Here is an 18,947-nt window from a genome sequence, read left to right as displayed (position 1 = left end):
TCTCCTTCTGATATTGGACCCAATAGCATTTCACTCAGGCACAGCCTAACTAATCCAAGTCAGCTTTCAAAAGAAAACGCAAAGTGCAGGACTTTACATTTCTCCACACTGAGAGTCATTTGCTCAAAAGCTCAGCATGCCGAGCTCTTCCTGAATAATAACAAGTGCTCCATCAACCCTATTAACTTTGCTGCACAACTGTGTCAACTGCGAATGCAGAGCTCCCACCTTCAAGGCTATTAACGTAGAGGAGGATGAGCATTGGGCCTAGAACTGGCCTTCCTCGCACTGAAAATCGACTCCTTTGCTTTACTCCCTTTACATCTGCTGACTTATCTTCCCAATTAGTCGCATTCCTCTCCAAGGCCACATGCTCATCTTCCCTACAAGTCTCGTATGAAGGAATCTATCAAATGCCTGTTGAAAATTTCAATGGACTTTTGCATCGTCCTCTCCCACAGCAGTGATGACCTCCTGCAAAAAAAAAAATGAGCAGTAGGTTAAAAAGAAAACAGGAAATTCTGCTATTTCCACTGAAGGAGCCATTAGCAGTCTGAACTATATTTTAAAATGACACAGGCAAATCTGCACACATGCAACACTCGGTATCTGAACACTAAAGCCATTCTATTCAGAGGTTTTCTTTTCCCCTACTCCCCACAGTAATAGGTTTTAGCCGCACTGTCACAAAACACTTCATTCAGCTGGAACATGCCCCATCACCTATGCCTCATGGAAAAATTCTTGCATAAAATTGCCTTTGAAAGCGTATCCATAAGAGAATGGTCCACACAGAATATCCTCAGGGCCCTTCAAAAGGCAGAGGTGTTGGATCTTGTTGGAAGGTTTCCCTTAAAAAAAAAACCCAGCCAAATGCAATTTGCCAGAATGTCTCATGACCAGCACGGACAATCAAGCTCTAGGAAGTTGCTTGAATGGGGGTGCGGAGGTGCCTCCCAGTCAAATTCATCGCAGCTCAATCCTCTTAATGCAGCACGCTGCCCACGGAATGATCACCACAGAGGATGTCACAGAAACTCTTCTGGGGTGTGAATGAAAGCTTTCGGAGGCTACCTCCTTCCTCAGGTGAACGATCGTTCACCTGAGGAAGGAGGTAGCCTCCGAAAGCTTGTGAATTTAAAATAAAATTGCTGGACTATAACTTGGTGTTGTAAAATTGTTTACAATTGTCAACCCCAGTCCATCACCGGCATCTCCACATCATGACTACCATGGAGAGAAATTAACTGCAATCAAAATATACCCCTGAGAGAGTGCTCTGTTTTGTTGGGATGCAGTTCAAAATGAACACTGACCACTGCTGGAAAAGGGTCAGTCCAGTATTTACTGCTCTCCACCCCACCCCCAACCATGTAACGTTTCAGAGACTGAAGTTGCAGCCTTGCATATTCTGTGACACGGGACTGACTACATGGAATAGGATGCAGTAACACTTGATATACCTGCCACAAGGGGGCAAAATGTGACCGGCTCCCTCTGATACGATCTGAATATATTGATGCAATTCTCAAAGACTAAGTGACTCAATCTCGTCCAGCACCAATCTCACAGCTACAGCAGTTTGAACATTTCCCCATTAATATCTTGTTTGCTGTACACATTTTCTGAATATTATTGAAGTTTGAAATATCTGTGGGAGTGGAAATTCTGGTTTATGATTGTGCTCAGAAGCTGTGAGAATTGAAACTGTTGCAATAAAGTTTCATTCTTTTGACCTTTCCTCTGAACAAAGTGTGGAGTTCATAGTCGGATAGAAATTTCAGCACAGAGGGAGGCTGTTCTACCCAGTCAGCTGTGCCAGTACTAACTGTTCACCTGGAGCTATCTACACTAATCTTGCTTCCCTTTCACTGTATCTTTTAATATTCTTTCTTTTCAAATACTTTTCCAATTCCCCTTGAATTGATGTTATAACTTTTACCTCAATAGCTACTTGCAGTTAACCATTCTGAAGTGGAATTTCTGCAGGGGGGGGGTGTGGGAGTGGGGCAGGGTGGGTCCTCCCAAAGATCTGCAGATACCCCAGGGAAACGGTTGATGTAAACGGCTTTTTCTCTGGGGTTTCTCGCCATGACTTTGGTGGAAGATCGGCGGAGATCGGGAGAACCCCCTGCAGAAAATAATGGTGTCCGTCTTCTAAAACCCTCTGTCCGAAAAAAAATCCTTCTAACTTCCCCCTTCATTCTTCCAGTGATAAACGTCACTCCATGACGTCTTATTACCAATTCACTAATCTTTCACTATTTATCCTTGAGAAACCTTTCATAATTATGAAAATGACTATTAGATTCCCCCTTTGCTATTCTCTGTTACAGTTTTTAAAAAAAGCACTGATCTTTTAGCCTTACACTCAATCCTGGTATCTTTCTAGTGAATCTTCACCATCCTCCTTCCATGGCTCCAGTAGCCTTCTGATAATGAGGTGCCCAGAACTGTACGCAATATTCCAGCTGTGGCCTAACCAATGTCCTTTACAAATTCAACATCTGCTTTTATATTCGGTGCCCTTATATAGAACATTGGGGATTGTAGAAATATGATGATCATGTTTACATAGAATTACATAAAATTTACAGCACAGAAACAGGCCATTCGGCCCAACAGGTCTATGCCGGTGTTTATGCTCCACATGAGCCTCCTTCCAGCTTACATCATCTAACCCTATCAACATATCTTTCTATTACTTTCTTCCTCAAGTACTTATCTATCTTTCACTTATTCGCCTTAACTACATGTGGTAGCAGGTTCCACATTCTTACCACTCTCAGTAAAGAAGTTTCTCCTGAATTCCTTATTGGATTTATTGGCGACTATCTTATATTTATAGCCCCTAATTTTGGACTCCCCACAAGTGGAAACATCTTCTCTATATCTATCCTATCAAACCCATTCATAATCTCTTTTCTAGAGAAAAGCCCCAGCCTGTTCAGCCTTTCCGGATAGTTATAACCTCTCAATTCTAATAGCATCCTTGTAAATCTTTTTTGTACGTTCTCCAGTGCCTCTATATCCTTTTTGTAAAATGGAGACCAGAACTGAGCAAAGTACTCTAAGTGTGGTCTAACCAAAGTTTTATGTATGTTTAACAAAATTTTTCTGCTTTTGAATTCTATTCCTCTAGAAATGAACCCCAATGCATTGTTTACATTTTTTTATGGCTTTGTTAACCTGTGTTGCTACTTTTAATGATTTGTACATCTCTTTGCTCTTCTATCTCATTTAGACTCTTATTTTCCAAGGAGTGGGTGGCCTCCTTATTCCTCCTAGCAAAATGCACCATCTCACACTTATGCAACACATTAAAGGCTTCGAAGGGTAAAACATAATTACCTCACCAACTTTGTCGGTCCATGAGTATGATTGTTGGCTCCTTTAAATGAGAGATGGAAGTTTTGAAATTTTCCGTATCTGAAATCTAGCAGTGGCTCCAGGTAATGCCATGAACAAAGATATTGCTGGAGCCATTTATGGATATCACCTTTTTAGATGTAACTATTGTCTTGAACCACTATGTTAGACAATATATTACTAACCTGATACTTTTTGGAAGTCATTAGTACATTTCCAGGTTATGGTATTTATATCCTTGTATCAATAATGCATAATATAATATAATATTAAAATGAAGATTAAACTGACAAAGTAAATTGTTAAATTAATGCTCAGTACTCTGGAACGTAGTATGTATTTCTGTTTAATGTTTTTTTGCAAACTATTTTACCGCCTAGTGTTATACGAATGTTGTAGTGTTTAGAAGATAAACAGTCACTGTGCAGCATGCTTGCATGTCTGGATTAGAGTCTGGCATTACTCATTATCACTGTCTGTAATTACATGCAGTCCCTTGAATTATTGTGGCAAATGTATATCATTATAGATATGAATGTCTGCAAGTGACACCCAAAAATTGTCTAGATCTTGCAGAATTTATTGTCTGTCATGGTAGTATTCTGGCCGTCAGATGAGGTTAGTGTGAAAGACAGGACTTTCTGGTTTCATTTGGATATGGAGCTGACAATATATTAGAGATTAATCTGTAATAAAGGAACTATTTTACTATTCTGAAGTACAATTGTAAGGAAATTAAGAGCTTAGTTATGCGCATTTAAATAGCCTTCATACTTCAAAAGTTCCTCACTTCTCCCTTTGTAATATTCTGTCCCGATTTGTAAGTCCTTCTCTATTGCATTCTATCTGTAACCTCCATCTCACTATTTTACCCTGGGTAAAGCATCAAATCTAATAATGTAATGCGAGAGAAAAGAAAAATATCATATTTATCACATCTCAAAGCACTTCACAGGCAATGAATTACTTTGAAGTTCTGTGACTGTTGTTAAGTAAGCAAACACAGCAGCCATTTTTCACGCAACAAAATCACATTAACCGCAATAAGTGAATAACCTGCTGATGGATCCGATTTTTTTTTTGTTTGTTGGTGTTGGTTGAGGGAGGAATGTTGGGCAGAACTCCAGGAGAATCCCCTGATCTTTTTCGAATTGTGCCATTGGATCCTTAATGTATCATCTGAAGGATGACACCTCAGACGATGTAGCACTCCCTCAGCACTGTGTGTTAGCCCCGATTATGTGCTTCAGTCCTGGAGTGGGGCTTGAACTGAAAAGCAAAGGTGAGAGTGTTACCAATTGAGCCAAGTGGATTTGATATAATTGTCATCTCTAAAGAACTCGCTTAAGCTGATTCAAACTGAGCTTTTTTTTCCAAAAAATATACTTTATTCATAAAATTTGCAGCAATACATACAATACAATTGTCATATCACATTCCAAACGTACACAATACAGATTTTACAATTTGCAGGTTACATCAAGTACAGTTCAATGAACACATTGGACATAATTACAGTTCATGACACTCTAGGGTGCCTCATTGCAATACACTCAATACACATTTTTGATTACAGGTACGTTACAGATTCTTTACAGATTCATTACAGTTACATTACATCAGTTAGAATTTTACATTCTGCCTGAGGGGGTTTTTCCCTGATTGCAGCCCCTCGGTTTACAATGGCGGGAAGGCTCTAAACGGTTGCCTTTCCCCACAGAGCCTTTGCGGCGGCCGCACCCATCCTCAGTGCGTCCCTCAGCATGTAGTCCTGGACCTTGGAATGTGCCAGTCTGCAACACTCGGTCGAGGACAGCTCCTTGTACTGGAAGACCAGCAAGTTTCGGGCAGACCAAAGGGCGTCTTTCACCGAGTTGATGGTCTTCCAGCAGCAGCTGATGTCCGTCTCAGTGTGCATCCCCAGGAACAGCCCGTAGAGCACAGAATCCTGTGTTAAAGAACTGCTCGGGATGAACCTGGACAGATACCACTGCATCTCTCTCCAGACCTTCTTTGCAAAGGCACATTCCAGAAGGAGATGGGTGACGGTCTCGTCTCCACCGCAGCCTCCTCTGGGACAGCGCGCGGTGGCGCTGAGAGTCCGGGAGTACATGAAGGATCTGACGGGAAGGGCCCTTCTCACCACCAGCCAAGCTAGGACTTGGTGCTGGTTTGAAAGCTCTGGCGATGAGGCGTTCTGCCAAATGACATTGACAGTCTGCTCGGGGAACCAACCGACAGGATCCACCATCTCCTTTTCCCGTAGGGTCTCGAGGACGTTACGTGCGGACCACTTGCTGATCGCCTTGTGGTCAAAGGTGTTTTTCTGCACAAACTTTTCCACGAAGGACAGGTGGGGCGCAACGGTCCAACTGGTCGGAGCATTCCGTGGCAGCGTGGCCAGGCCCATCCTTCTCAACACCGGGGACAGGTAGAACCTCAGCACGTAGTGACACTTTGTGTTTGCGTACCGAGGGTCTACGCACAGCTTGATGCAGCCGCACACAAAGGTGGCCATCAGGATGAGGGTCACGTTGGGCACGCCTTTCCCCCCTTTCTCTGGAGATTTGTACATTGTGATTCAAACTGAGCTACTTCAGTGAATTTGGCACACTTTGGGACAGCTTAGATTCCCTAGTGATCTAGTGGCAGTATACATTATAACTTGCAAGTCCCCTTTCCTGCATATTGTGGATTTTGAATTCAAAGAATTTTTGTTCAAATGCCCATTGCTAACTGGGATCACTTAGAGTTAAATGTTCACATGTTTCATGTCAACCACCTCAAGTGTTACAGAATATGAACAAGAGTCATCTGAATTGAGGAAGATGACTTGAGTTGGACTATTTCAAGTTAATCAGGGACTACTCAACTTTGGCAAACTGACCTTACTTTAGGTAGAGATTGGTGTAGATTTTTTGCTCTTTTTTTAAAATTCAGAAATATTAGAGCTGGTGGTCCAATACAGAGGAGAGAGAGGCACCCGGGGGGAGAGGGGGGGCAGGTGGAGGGAGAAGATGCTTGCACCTGATATCTGACAGTACAAAAGTGAGCACGGGCACAATTTTAATATGCGGCGGGAAGAGTCCGGGGGTGGGGGTGATTTGCGGGCACCAAACCCGGAAGGGAAGTAGGTGGGTTGCAATTGCAACCCTAATGAGGCCAATCGAACCCTTTTTCGGGTTTCGCAGACAGCCTGACTGACAGCATTACCATCGCCGAATCCCCCTCCATCAACATCCTGGGAGTCACCATTGACCAGAAACTTAACTGGACCAGCCATATAAATATTATGGCTACAAGAGCAGGTCAGAGGCTGGGTATTCTGCGGCGAGTGACTCACCTCCTGACTCCCCAAAGCCTTTCCACCATCTACAAGGCACAAGTCAGGAGTGTGATGGAATACTCTCCACTTGCCTGGATGAGTGCAGCTCCAACAACACTCAAGAAGCTCGACACCATCCAGGACAAAGCAGCCCGCTTGATTGGCACCCCATCCACCACCCTAAACATTCACTCCCTTCACCACTGGCGCACTGTGGCTGCAGTGTGCACCATCCACAAGATGCACTGCAGCAACTCGCCAAGGCTTCTTCGACAGCACCTCCCAAACCCACGACCTCCATCACCTAGAAGGACAAGGGCAGCAGGCACATGGGAACAACAGCACCTGCACGTTCCCCTCCAAGTCACACACCATCCCAACTTGGAAATATATCGCCGTTCCTTCATCGTCGCTGGGTCAAAATCCTGGAACTCCCTTCCTAACAGCACTGTGGGAGAACCGTCACCACACGGACTGCAGCGGTTCAAGAAGGCGGCTCACCACCACCTTCTCAAGGGCAATTAGGGATGGGCAATAAATGCCGGCCTCGCCAGCGACGCCCACATCCCATGAACGAATATAAAAAAAAAAGGCTGTCGACTAACAGGAGCTGCACATCCGGGGGGGGGGGGGTGGGGGGGAGTGGGAAGAAAGAGAGAGAGAGACCTCATTGGCAGTTAGGATAGAAATGGGTGGTGGGGGGGGAACAAAGATTGGAGTGGAGACATCGGACATCAGACATTGGAATCAGAGTTGGGGGGGTGTCCAGACAACATTGTTTTTAAGGTATGTTTATTTAATTTGTTTGCAATGGGAAATGTAATTTTATTTAATTTATTTAGTTTATTTTTCATTGTTCTGGCCCTTCCTGCCTGGTTTCACCAGGCGTGAATCGGAAGCCTTGGGAAAGCTGCCCAGGTAACGTTAAAATCTTTAACTACCCAATACACAAAAAATGAACTGCCTTAAGTACCTCAATGAAGTACATTTGCTCCTTTAATTATCAGCCCGCCGGATTTAAGTGGGGGCAGGACCTCCTGGTTACTGCTGTACGCACGCACACAGATTTGCCTGAGTCTCATTCAAAAATGTTCGGGTTCCAGCCGGGATGTCTGCCCGCTCCCAAAAACAGTGATTTTGATCGCACCCCGCCCCCAGCCCACCCGTTTCTCCCGTTTGAAATCGTGCCCATGTGTCTTTTTTTCCTGAAAAGAAAAATAGAAAGAAGGTCTTGCATTTATATAGCACCTTTCACGACCTCAGGAAATCCTAAAACGCTTTACAGCCAATGAATTACTTTTTAAGGTGTAGTCTCTGTTGTAATGTAGGAAACGCGACAGCCAATTTGTGTACAAGGTCCCACAAACAGCAATGTGATAATGACCAGATAATCTATGATGTGGAGATGCCGGTGATGGACTGGGGTTGACAAATGTAAGGAATCTTACAACACCAGGTTATAGTCCAACTGTTTTATTTGAAAATCACAAGCTTTCGGAGGCTTTCTCCTTCGTCAGGTGAGTGTGGGATTCGGAGAACAGTTGGACTATAACCTGGTGTTGTAAGATTCCTTACAGATAATCTGTTAGTGATGTTGGTTGAAGGGTAAATGTTGGCCAGGATACCGGGAGAACTCCCTTGCTCTTCTTTGAAATAGTGCCATGGGATCTTTAACGTCCACCCGAGAAGGAAGACAGCTCCTCGGTTTAACGTCGCATCTGAAAGACGGCACCTCAGACAGTGCAGCACTCCTTATTAGGGGAAGGGGTAGAGAAGTAAAATGATCCATGTTCTCCAGTGGTTGAGGGAAGCTCCCATGCTGGTCAGTGAGATTTGCCTCTGGATCCAGCTTTGCAAATGTCCAAGTTTAGGATCCCATGAGGTCAACTCCCAAACAATTTTGAATTCTCAGTCTGACTGCTCTGTATAGATTCAGCATAGCACGCAAGTTACCTGTTTAAGATAGTGTGATTGCTGTCTCACTGACTTTCACTTTTATGGGGGGATATTCTCTCAACCCTACTGAAAATATCCCAAATCTCACTGATTTATTGTAGTCGGTTCTGCAACATACAGAAAAATGCCAGATTTATAAACCAAAATGAATAGTTGTCATTCTTGTTGATTGATGCTCAGCAGGTCTGCACACCGAAGGCAAAAAAGGAGTAAAGCTTTAGCGAATGTAGTTAATGATTGTAGTGGCAAGCATTTAACTTGTGAGATAAAGAAATAGTTGGGAACATTTATGGCTTATGGCATCGTTGGTCATTCAAAGGCACTGCCGCACCCTGGGCAATAGCTACCGTCATAACAACCTGAAAGCTGCAATCCAGCTGCCTCCTCTTGGACTGCTATTTATTTAATGTTTTAAAGTGGAAACCTTTTCAATCATTTTGCCCATCTAATGCATCATACTAAGCAGGTAACTCAGCTAAGTACTATAGTGGATCTGTCAGATTTTTTTCCTTTTGGGGTGTATAAATATTTCCATCGGCAAAGCGAACAATGCGTTTATTATGGTATGCACAGGGCAAAGAATTGCAGCCATTAGGTGGGCTGAATAATAGTCCAGCTTCAGCACCAAGGATTAGAATCCACTAATAAATCTTGAAGATATCATTGCCCTCCAGTCACTGGGCAGAGTTGGACGGGATTTGCTTGTTTCCAGTTTCTTCACAACAATGCAGCACAAAGATGCTGCACTGGCAGTCCGGAGAATAAATGAATGGCTATTTATGTGGTGCTGCTGAAGTTTGGCTGGAATAGAGTTTTGCACATAAACTTTAAAATAGTGCTGATGCAGATCGACAAGCCAAGGTGCTGCAGTTTTATGGCCACAGGGCCAAGTTGGGATTTGTTGGTACAATCGTAATGTTTGCTGCTCCCCGAGGAGAGCAGGCACTGTGATTTATTTTTCATCATCTGTCAATCCCTCCTGTGCGCTGTACAGAAAATGAGCTGGTACTGTTTTTGAGCATGAAGCTTTATGTTAGTGCACTCTTCAAAGGTGGCTGATTCCATGTGCTACCAAGTGCATGTGTACTCCATGGGTGGGAATGAAGTTGCCGGGCGGGGGTGGAGGGGGGGGGGTGGAGTTGAAAGAGACCATGGGGCATCAGCTGACTTCTTGCTCACCGCGACCAAACAATGTGAGGCAGCAATATACAAAGCAAATAGGACCTTGGGCTTTATTGCCAAATCCCCAGAGGTGCTGATGAAGCAGTTTAGAGCTCTGGTCAGGCCACACCCGAAGCACTTTGTTCATAAGGAGAAAGGCTGGGGGAGGCCTATCCTACCCCTAAAGGCAATGCAAAGCGGAACAATAAAGTAGATCCCTAGTATTAGAGAAAAAAAGCCATGAAGAAGTGATATGATAAGCTAAGGCTCTTTGGCCTGGTAAAGAGACTTCTGCGAGGAGGCCTTGTAGAGGTAAGTATGATATTTATAGTGTTACATAAGAGCGACTGTGCAAGTCAATGCAAAACAATACTTTCAGATATGGCAGGGGTCAGGACAAGAGGGCACAAGATCAGGCTTATGAAGGGCAAGTTTACGACTGACACCAGGAGGTATTTCTTTACACAAAGGGTGATCAACGGCTGGCATTGGTTGACAGGAAGGAGGGTTGAGGTAAGGATACTGGACTTATTTAGGAAAGAGTTAGATGCTCTAGGAGGAATTCAGTATTGGGGAAAGATGAAATCAAATGGTTTAAAGGACCTTCTTCATCCAAACCGACCTTGTCATCTTGTGATATCTTTTATTTTCACCTCTGTGAAGTGTTTTGGGATGTTTCATGATGTTACAGGTATTGTGTCAGTGCAAGTTGTTGTTATTGTCCCTGGATTCCAATATTAAGGTGTTTGGGAATAAGCTCAATTCCTCAGTCAGGAACAGGCTGCACCATTAACTCCACTGCAGCGCTGAATTTTGGACCCTGTCAATAAATGGACAATGCTTAGAGTTTTATCTTGGTTTTTAAATTCACTGACATAAAAAAGTGCCGTGTCTTGTTTGTCTTGTGTCCAGAGACACTAGTGACATGAACTTGACAGATGATGATGCAGGAAGACTTTATGGCTCTGAAATTCTAGAGGTTCTCCTGATCGCCCGCCATTTTTAGCTATTTCTCTGGCTTTGCCCATCTTGTACTTGACATGTATCATACCCCTGGGCACCTCCACCAAGGAAACCAATATGCCCACACATTTTGCCCACACACCGCTACCTCTGCCTCTTCCATCCCTACCTGCTTCCTCTGACACCTAACCATCCACCTGTCCTCCTTTCAACTATTCTTCCACACACCTTCTATCCTGCAGTTTCTCCTCCATCTCTTCAAGCCCTCATTACACCCATTTCATTTATGAAACCATCAGTTCCGACCTTGATCTCCTCCCATCCTAGCCTATCATGACCTGAAGTTGTCCCAAAGTGCTTTACAGCCAATGTAATACTTTTGAAGTGTAGTCACTGTTGTAATGTAGGCAATTCGGCAGCCAATTTGTTCACAGCAAGGTCCCACAAACAGCAATGAGATAATGACCAGATAATCTACCTTAGTGATATTGGTTGAGGGATAAATGTTGGCCAGGACACTGGGGAGAACTCCGCTGCTCTTCTTCGAAATAGTGCCATGGGATCTTTTACATCCACCTGAGAGGGCAGACGGGGCCTCGGTTTAATGTCTCAGCTGAAAAACGGTACCTCCGACAGTGCAGCACTGCCTCAGTACTGCACTGGGAGTGTCAGCCTCGATCTTGTGCCCAAGTGTCTGGAGTGGGGCTTGTACCCACGATCTTCTGACTCAGAGGCGAGAGTGGTACAGCTGACACAGCCCTATTATTCTGAGTTCAAGGCTAAACCTGCCATTTTGAATCAGCCGCCCTTATTGTACACTTTGCTGGATCTTCCTTTCCATTGGCTTCATCAGTGAGTGTATAATGGGAGGCCAGTTTTGTGCCTGATGGTGAAAGCTAAAATCTACCCCAAGATAATTCAAGATTGTAGAGTGACAATGGGGAATTAATAAAGTGGACGGAGACATTTTGGGTGAAATCAAAACCATGATAGCCAACAGATAACTTCATTGGCATCATGAATTATGTCTCTACAGTTAGGGCTGTCATTATAAGGAATAGATGAGCAAATCCAGTAAATAATGTTTCCACATCAGCCTTCAGGAGAAGATTGGACGAACTCCAAATTCAACAGGAAGTAGAAGATGATGGTTTTGGGTGGGAAAGCTGAAAAATTGGGTATTGAAACAGGACCTAGAGGATGGAACAAGCTGGATTGGCCGAGACAGCCCTTTGTTCCCCCCTCTATTCTTAGGACAAAAGTTCCCCTTTAAAATATTTTTAAACGATCTAGCTTTGACCCAGCAGAGCAATTCTGGAAAAAAATTACAGACAAGGGTGGAAATTGGACTCTCAGGTTGTTTGATTGTATCCATTGACTAAAGTTGGATCATATCACTGGCTCAGGAGAAAACTATGGTGCAAGTTTGAAAATGTTTTAAAATCAATTCCAGTCATAATGGTCATCCATCAGGAGGTGAGGTATGGCATCTCTTTAGTTCAAGAATCCTACTACATTACCTCAAGTCACCTTGACGAGGGCTGAAGAAAATGACAAAGGGCAGCCGAAGAGGCCACGATTATTTAGAAATTACTAATACACAGCTATAGATCAGGATCTGTCACAACAAATCTGCGGTTATTATTCCCGTCCTGTCTGTTCGCTAGGCATGCGAAAATAGTTGTGAATTAGTTTGATAGACATCACTGATCCTTACTGCTCAGCTCACTGAGCCCAAAAGAACCAAGTTATTTCATGCATCAAATCTAATATTGCCAGCCAGTGACACAGACATGACTAAATGGATTCATCAAATTGTAATCATATATCTCTTATCAACAAAGATTACTATCGTCTGCCTGGATTCATGTATGCATTTTTTTGGCGCTATTTTTAACCATGTCAATCTGACTAGTCATGGCAGTTTTGCGGGTTAAACTCTTGACCTTAGCAATAGCTGTACAAATAATCCAAAACTCCCTTAGAAATTATGCACTGCAATTCTAAGCAGCCGTGCATGACTGATGTTACCTCTGACTGCCTGACCCAAGTTCGATGCCTTTATCAGTCACTGCATCGCTGAACTAAGCTCAGCCTGATGGTTATCTTAGGATCGTCTTCAACACCCTCTATGTTCCGTAAATGCTATGTGAAATGCTTTGGGGATTCAGTTGAACCAAAAAGTGTTCCAGGAAGGACCAAGGACCTCTGCATTTCAGTTGGCAATCCTAGCTAGATCAAGTTATCAGATGGGATCAGAGTTCATTGGTACATAGCATGGCATCAATTATCATTAGACAATTACATTTTAAAAGGAGAAGGTGTGTCTGTGTCTGTGTGTGTGTTTGCGTGTGCGCGCGTGTTTTGGAGACCACCCTGTTCCCACCCACCGAATCTGTTGTCATTCCTGCAGGTTCAGGGCGGGAGACAGTGCAGACACATTTAACGGAGGCCCCGGGGTGAGGGTGGGGGTTGTTCAAACGGCCCAGGCCTCACTGAGGATTCCGTGTGGGACCCCGGGCCACTCTGCACCCCGCCCCAGGTTAAAATTGGGGCTCAGCCATTTTCTCAACAGCCAGAAAGTAACAGCGTAACGCAGTAAGTGGAGGAGCCCATGTGCAAATTGTCCGTCTGTTCATGCAACTTACCGTTTCTACAAGGCACATCCGAACAGGCCCTAATGTCAATCAGGTCACCTTCATTTGTGAACTCAGCAGAAATGGTCCAGTTCAAGTAACGTTGGATTTTTGAATTCTAATCAACAATCACACTTCCCTATGTTCCTAATAAAATTCTGTGTCTCAGCTTATTAGCAACATGGAGACAGGTACATACCGGGCAAGATTGAAAAAAAGCCTCTTTTCAACTCATTTCAAAGCGAACTGCCCCAGCCAAATGAACCACAATCCAAACCTGAACTACTGAAAAAAGCCGCCAAAGTCAATACAAGAGAGAGTACTTGGGCTTCTCAGTCAAGGTTGGTTCAAATTTCTTGTTGAGCAGAGCTTTTTGCATTTTTTTTTAAAAAGAAATTTGAACCTGAACTCACCCAGTTGAATTGGCCAAGTTCCGATGGGTCTGTTACCACGGTCACCCTTGGTAACGGACAGAGATTTAGGAAGTGAAAAAGCGGCAGATTGAGCCCGGAGACCGGGCCTAGGTGGCAGAGTGAGCTAGATTGGCTGAATGGCCTTTCCCTTATTCTTATATTCTATTTTCCTAAATGAACCAACCAGTAGAAACCAGGCCGGTCCCATGCCTTTTCACTATTCTGAAATTTGAACTTAAGAAGTAATGTGATTTCTGTGTCTAGTTTTCACACCTGACTGTTAGGGGATCTCTAAAGTAAACTGCAAGCAGTTGACTGTAATTGGCTTGTGTTGTACTGACTGGCAATTTCCCCAGCAGCCGATCACCTCAAGCGCTTCCCCCCGCCTCTCATCCCCCACTTCCCCCTCCTCCCCACCCACTCTCCCCCCTCCTCCCCAGCCCCCCGCCACCTCCTCTCTAATCTGTTATTCAGGACAGACGGTTTGAAAGATACTGTAATCATTCTGAAAGTGCTTTTTTTTCCTCTTGGCCTGTAGCAAAGGAGCAGCTTGTTTGAAATGAGTACTGAACTCACACCTGGGACTGGTCTTCTCCCCAAGGACTTATTTATGTGGCTTTACACTTGAGCTAATAAGGGCCACACATTCCCTCCACTGCTCATCACACTCGGGGAAGCACAGCCTAAAAAATAATTAAACCTCCCTGCCTATCTAACTGTTGACTGAAATTTATTACTGCAGTCCCATCATTAAATAGTACCAGCGCCAAAGATCACAGTACTAATGTTATTTAGTGGTGTGGAGAGAAAACCCTTCCATGTTTTGTTTTCCATCAACAGTATTTTATTTTATACTGTTATAGAGCAGTAAAATTCATCTACGCACATTGGAATGTGAAACATATTTCACCAGAGGACCGGTTGGCTGAGTTCTAATCCCCAGAAGTCATGCTGATGCTGTAGAGTCCACCGGATCAGGCCCCAAATGCACCATCATGTACAGTGGTGACTGCTGCAACATAAGGAGGCCATCCAAGCCCTAGAAGCCGGTGTACAAGGGATTACATGGATTTATATAGAATTTACAGCACAGACACAGGCCATTCGGCCAAATCGGTCAATGTCGGTGTTTATGCTCCATACGACCCGCTTCCCACTCTATCTACTTCATCTCCCTCTATCAAGATATCCTTCTATTCCTTTCTCCCTCATGTACTTATTTAGCTTCCCCTTAAATGCATCTATGCTATTCGCCTCAACTACTCCATGTGGTAGTGAGTTCCACATTCTCACCACTCTCTGAGTAAAGAAGTTTCTCCTGAATTCCTTATTGGATTTATTAGTGACTATCTTATATTCATGGCCTCTAGTTTGGACTCTCCTACAAGTGGAAACATCTTCTATGAGGAATGATTTGATAAGCTAGTGCTGTCTGGCCTTGAAAAGGGACATGACGGAGGGGACCTTGTAAACGTTAGAAGATACGTAACAGGAGAAAGAAAGTAAACACCGATCAATACTCACCGGTACACCAAGAGGACACAGGATTAGAGCCGATAGTATTTCTTTGTACAGACGGTGACGGACAGCTGAAGCAGTTTCCCAGCAAGGGAGGTTAAGGCCATGACATTGGACACATTTACCAAACCGCTCGATGCTGCAATGAGAAGGCAGTAGGGTTGGTATTCTGGAAGAATGAGATCAAATAGGCTGAAGGGCCTCCTCTACCCAAACCGATCTTATCATCTTATGACTAGTGACACTGCCGATAATGTTACCTTTATAATAGCCTAGTGAAGTGGACAACCTTTGCCAATGTTGGCTGTTGACAGCTATGTGAGAAAGGGTGGCTGTCTTCAGTTTCTCTCGTTCCTTGTAAAGAAGCTCTTGGCCTCTGCTCTGCACCTCAATCCAAGGTATCCCTGAGCTTCGCAGGTGCAAACCTGTAACCTGTAACACTCTGTACCACCTTGTGGTGAAATTCCAAGGTTCCATTTAAGTATATGATTAAGCTCAACCTGCCCCGAGCATTAGGGATCTGCCCACTCCCAGAGGAACACCCTTAGTTTCTTAACAAAAGGTGATGTTCCATGAAACCAATAAATGGTTTACAAATGTGCCATATTGTGAAATTGAAACTATTTAAAACATTATATGGAATGTATCTTGGTAATGAACTTCGAATGGCAGCATGGCCTCACAGCAGATTCAAACTGACCCATTAATTCATTGGATAATTGCAAACAAGATTCATGTAACTAAGTGGGAAACGTGAGACTTCACTTCACATAGAACTTAACGCTTCTCCCCATAAAATGCAGAAAGTACAAGTCTCGCTAATTCTAATAAGATCCATCCCATAATAATAAGTTTAAGTGGTGTCTTAGCCGTATTGCATGGAATCGTAGAAAGGTTACAGCACAGAAGGAGGCCATTCAGCCCATCGAATCGGTGCCTGCTCTATGCAAGAGCAATCCAGCTAGTCCCACTCCCCCGCCCTATCCCCGTAGCCCTGCAAATTTTTTCCTTTCACTTATCTAGTTCCCTTTTGAAGGCCATGATTGAATCTACCTCCACCACCCCCTCGGGCAGTGCATTGCAATCACTCGCTGCGTTTAAAAGATTTTCCTCATGTCACCTTTGGTTCTTTTGCCAATCACCTTAAATCTATGTCCTCTGATTCTTGACCCTTCCACCAATGGGAACAGTTTCTCTTGATCTATTCTGTCTAGACCCTTCATGATTTTGAATACCTCTATCAAATCTCCTCTCAACCGTCTCTGTTCCAAGAAGAACAATTCCAGCTTCTCCAGTCTATCCACGTAACTAAAGTCTGTCATCCCTGGAATCATTCCAGTAAATCTTTTCTGCACCTTCTCTAAGGCCTTCACATCTTTCCTAAAGTGCGGTGCCCAGAACTGGACTCAATACTCCAGTTGTGGTCGAATCAGTGTTTTCTAAAGGTCCCAGAATATCATTTCTAAAAGTTTCCCCACCACTGAGGTTAAACTGACTGACCAGTAGTTGCTGGGTTTATCCTTGCACCCTTTTTTGAACAAGGGTGTAACATTTGCAATTCTCCAGTCCTCTGGCACCACCCTAGTATCTAAGGAGGACTGGAAGATTATGGCCAGTACCTCTGCAATTTCCACCCTTACTTCCCTCAGCAATCTAGGAAGTATCTCATCCGGACCGGGTAACTTATCTACTTTAAGTACTGCTAGCCTTTCCAGTACCTAATCTTTATCAATTTTTAGCCCATCCAGTCTCTCAACTATATCTTCCTTTACTGATACCCTGGCAGCACCTTCTTCCTTGCATGACAGTTCCAATAATAATTGATATTAATCTGTGGTGAATGTGCAATGATGTTACCTCACACAGCACAGGTATTGAAGGCTTTTCTTATTCTGTACTGGCCTTATACTGGGATACCATTATAAGCCTATGGAGGGCCAATCCAGTGGCGTCAGTGAAAAGCAGAGGTAAAAACGTAGCTATGGCTGATAAGATTTATGCACTCAGTTGTACATCTGTTTTATACAATTGTTAGGAACAAAGTAATGTCAGGATTTGTGAAGCCTGTATGTAAAGGAATTACACATGAAAGTGATTTTCTTTTTCTTTTTTATCTTCTCCACAAAAATTATCCAAAAAAGGAATCAACTTTTGGAGTGCTCGTAGGAATGTGGTGCCGGTAACACAATACTGACGCAGCTCAGATACTATGCCTGGCATCCCCAGCATTGCACCAATAATGCAACAGTTACAATTTCTACCTCCAACACAGAAGGACACACTTTTCTTTTCGTATATGTTCAACCCACGCAGCTCAGACATAAAACAACCTAGATTGTGGGGTAGCTTGTAAGAAATGGACTGTTGTGGTGGGGTTGGGGAATAGTCAACCTCACTTTGCCCTTTTTTGGGGGCGTAAGATGAGGGAAAAACGCACCAAGATCGGGCTGGGATCTCCCTTGCCCAATCTGTACCTGAAGTTCGACGGGCGCCATTTTGGATCGTGCGACTTTTAGTCGCCCGGGGCTGCCGCCTGAAACAGGCGACGGGCCCCTTGAATATGGTAATCAGGGGCCTAACGCCTGTTTCGGAACCCCGCTGCCAAATTGGGCAAACCCTGGGCGAAGCTGCTCCACTGGGTTTTCCCATGTCTACGGCGGCCTGACCAGCTGCCAGGTTCTTAAAGGGAACGTTGGAAACTGCCAGGGAAGAGGTAATTTTCTTGGTTTCCACTTATCTTGATGTGCTCCTCCTGGCTCCACAGCAATACTGCGGGCCCCTCCCGTTCGTCATTTCCCCCCCTCGCCAGGATTTACCTGCTGGCCAGCCGGCTTGGCTTCCAACCCCCAAAGTTACAAGGAGTATTTTTTTTTTAATTCTGAAAGCGTGATTCAAAAAAACAATAAACAGTGCTCTAAACTGTAGCAAGGATCTGCGAATAGACTTCATCGATTAAAGAATGAGACCTTCCCCAGAATTGTCACTAGGTTTATCTAGTATTGGTACCAATATGCTATAAGAAAAATTGCACTATAAACCAATATGTTTCTTGTGTGATAGTCTAATTCATCACCTCAATTGCTCCCATCACTACCTGCATCTCACTATTACAGTTCAAAATGGTACCAGGGAGTTGGAGGACAATATCTAAAAATTGTAATGCTGGGGGTTTTACACAGCTTAAATATCATTAAAATGTTATACACCCACTGCTATACTTTACAGAAACTCTAGTGATGGAATGACATATTCAGCAATCCAGTGCAATACCTGGGGGAGGGGCTCCATTGCATTTTTGGAGGTGATATCTTTAGGATTACTGTGACACCATTCAAGGAAGAGCAGGCAGTTCTCCTGGTGTCCTGGCCAACATTCCTCCCTCGGCCAACTCCACCAAACCATAGCAACTGCTCATTCACCTCATTGCTGTTTGTGGGATCTTGGTGTGCACAAAATGGCTACCACACATGCCAATATAAAAAGCGTCTCCGCACTTTAAAAAGTCAGCAATTCTATGTGAACTGCTTTGGAAGATTTCTGAGAGCTATCTAAATGCAAATCTTTCCTTCTTTATGTCGCAGTGCAGGGGTTACTCATTTTCAAATA

This window comes from Heptranchias perlo, chromosome 8 (assembly GCF_035084215.1).
Source record: "Heptranchias perlo isolate sHepPer1 chromosome 8, sHepPer1.hap1, whole genome shotgun sequence".
Classification (NCBI taxonomy): Eukaryota; Metazoa; Chordata; class Chondrichthyes; order Hexanchiformes; family Hexanchidae; genus Heptranchias; species Heptranchias perlo.
Note: the sequence above shows the minus strand (reverse complement) of the source record.